At 37.8% G+C, this 2854-nt stretch overlaps 1 protein-coding gene across 1 annotated transcript in view; it reads left to right on the forward strand.

Moving 5' to 3' along the window:
* The window catches only part of TPP2 (tripeptidyl peptidase II), a 115018-nt gene that overhangs the window by 92842 nt on the left and 19322 nt on the right, over positions 1-2854 (forward strand). The window lies entirely within an intron of this gene.

Here is a 2854-nt window from a genome sequence, read left to right on the forward strand (position 1 = left end):
CTTTGCAATTCCCATTCTAATTGCTCTTGGAAGTGAATTTTATTGAAAGATCTAAAGAAGTTAATGAGAAATTAGATTCACTTCTTGACCACCTCCAGAATTAATCATTGTCATGTTATTTTTTTTCTCTATATCTGTACATGTAGCATGGAGTCCCGGGGTGGTGCACACGATTAAGCACTTAACTTCTAGCCAGAGGTTAGTGGTTTGAACACACTCCAAGGTTCAGAAAGGTCCCAGCCATTGAAAACTGGAGAAGTTCTTCCTGCACACATGGGGTTGCCATGAATTGGGGGTCAGCTTAATGGCAACTAACAGCAATAGCATACAAGGGGGCTTCAAAGAGTTCATGGAAAAAGGAGAATGAAAAGATCATGAAATTTTTCCATAAGCATTATGAAGCCCCTCATACTTGCACAAATGCATCAGTTCCAACTCATAGCAATTCATTCTAGCAGTAAAGAGGAGCCCTTTATGGAGTGCAAATGATTGTGTCCTAGTTTGCTAATTACTGTTTTGATTGTCATTTAATAATCCTTTGAAATAAAACTCGTAATATTGCTGTGAGTCGGAATCAGCTTGTCTTTTGCAGCAGATTTTTCCGCTGAAATACGTTTGTTTCTTGACTGCTGCTTTTGTAAGTGCTGACTGTGGGTCCAAGGAAAATTATATCCTTAACAGCGTCAGTCTTTTCTCCATTATGATGATGCTTATTGGATCCAGTTGTAAGGATTTTTTCTTTTATGTTGAGTTGTAATTCATACTTTAGTCTGTGATCTTTATCAGCAAGTGCTTCAAGTGTTCTTTGCTTTCAGAAAGCAAGGTTGCATCAGCTGCACATATGCAGATGGCAATAAGTAAGTTATAAATAAGTCTTCCTCCAATCCTGATGTCACGTTCTTCTTCTTGACCAGTTTCTCAGATTATTTGTTAAGCATACAGATTAAGTAAGGATGCTGAAAGGATACTTAACCTGACACACTCCTGTCTTGATTTTAAATCATTCCGTTCCCTTGCTGTGTTCAGACAACTACCTCTTGGTTCAAGTACAGGTTTTTCTGAGCACAATTTAGTGTTCTGGAATTCTCATTCTTGGCAATATTATCTTTAAAGCATTATGATCCACACAGACAAATGTCTTTGCATAGTAAATAAAACACAGGCATATATCTTTCTGGTATTGTCTGCTTTCAGCCAAGATTCATATGACATCAGTAATGATATCCTTCATTCCGTATCCTCGTTGAATCTGGCTTGAGTTTCTGGAAATTCCCTATTGCTGTACTGCTGCAACCAGTTTTGAATTCTCTTCATGAAAATTTTACTTATATATGATGTTAATGATGTTGTTTGATAACTTCCACATTCTATTGGATCACCTTCTTTTGGAATAAGCACATAAAGACTTTTTCAACTTATTGGCCTGGTAGCTGTGTTCCAAATTTCTTTTCATAGACAAATGCATGCTTCTGTTGTTGGATCCACTTGTTGAAATTCATAAATTAGTATTCCATCAATTCCTGGGCCTTGTTTTTCAGTGTCTATGTTACAGTTTGGACCTCGCCCCTCAGTTCTTGTTATTACCTCCAGAAATGGTTGAACACCAATTAGTTTTTTGTTTGGTTGGGTTTTTGTTGTTTTTGTTTATTGTTTGTTTGTTGTTTTTTTTTGATACCGTGACTCTGTATTCCTTCCATATTATTTTGGTGCTTTGTGAATTCATGCAATATTTTTCCCATAGAATCTTTCAGTATTGCAACCTGAGACTTGAACGTTTTCTTCAGTATTTGTAGCTTGAGTGATGTTGAGCTTGTTCTTCCCTTTTGGTTCCCTAACTCCAGGTCTTTGCACATTTCATTATAATATTTTACTTTGTTTTCTTGAGCTGCCCTTTGAAATTTTCTGTTCAGCTCTTTTACTTCATCATTTCTTCTAGTGATTTTAGCTTCTGTTTTCAAGAGCTTCAGGTTTCAGAGTCTTTCCTAATGTCCATTTTGGTCTTTTTCTTTCTTTCCTGTCTTTTAAATGACCTTTTGCTTTCTTCTTGAATGATACTGTTGATGTCATCTCACAGCTCTTTTGGTCTACGGTCACTAGTTTCTAAAGCATCAAATCTGTTCTTGATAACAGTTTCTAATTTAGGTGGGAAATGCTCAAGGTTTGCTGCCCCACGCACGGAGCTAGAGCTGAGTGCCTTCAGGCTGCGACTTAACAGTGGAGTGGTTTGCTCTGTGAGCATTAGCAGCAGCCCCACAAGAGCTTTGTCACACTGACAGGGCAGACGGAGACCTGCCTGTGTGTGCAGCTGAGGTGAAGCTGTCCTACCTGGAAGCACTGTGCTGTGAGCAGTTTTTGATCCTGCATTGTAACCTGGTAACTTCCCTAGTAAATCCCACAACCATGAGTGTGATGTCTGAGTTCTGTGTGGCCATTGCAATGAATTCTCAAACCCACCAGAGTAGAGTATGTGATGGAAGGAATGTCTGGTGTCTAATTTTTTTATCTTATGATAGAAGACTAGGTTTTGATTGAGACTTTTCTTTTATGAGAGTGCTTCAAAAAGTTCTTGGAAAACTTCCATTATCTTTTAATTTCATGAACTTTTTGAAGTCCCCTTGTATAGCTTTGGATTTACCTTTTAAGAACTGTGCTAGTCACCCCGTAAGTTCTGTTGTAGTTTGCTTTTCATTAACTCAAATTTTTTTTATTCCTTCTTTGACTCATTTGTTATTTTTGAGTGAGGTATTTCATTTCCATGTAAGTAAATTTGTACCACCCATCCTGGAGTGCAGTGCTAGAGGTGGTAGGATACGTAGTCCATATACTTCCAAAGAACATCCGTTAATGCGAGTAT

This window comes from Chrysochloris asiatica, unplaced genomic scaffold (genome assembly GCF_000296735.1).
Source record: "Chrysochloris asiatica unplaced genomic scaffold, ChrAsi1.0 scaffold00029, whole genome shotgun sequence".
In the NCBI taxonomy this organism is placed as follows: domain Eukaryota; kingdom Metazoa; phylum Chordata; class Mammalia; order Afrosoricida; family Chrysochloridae; genus Chrysochloris; species Chrysochloris asiatica.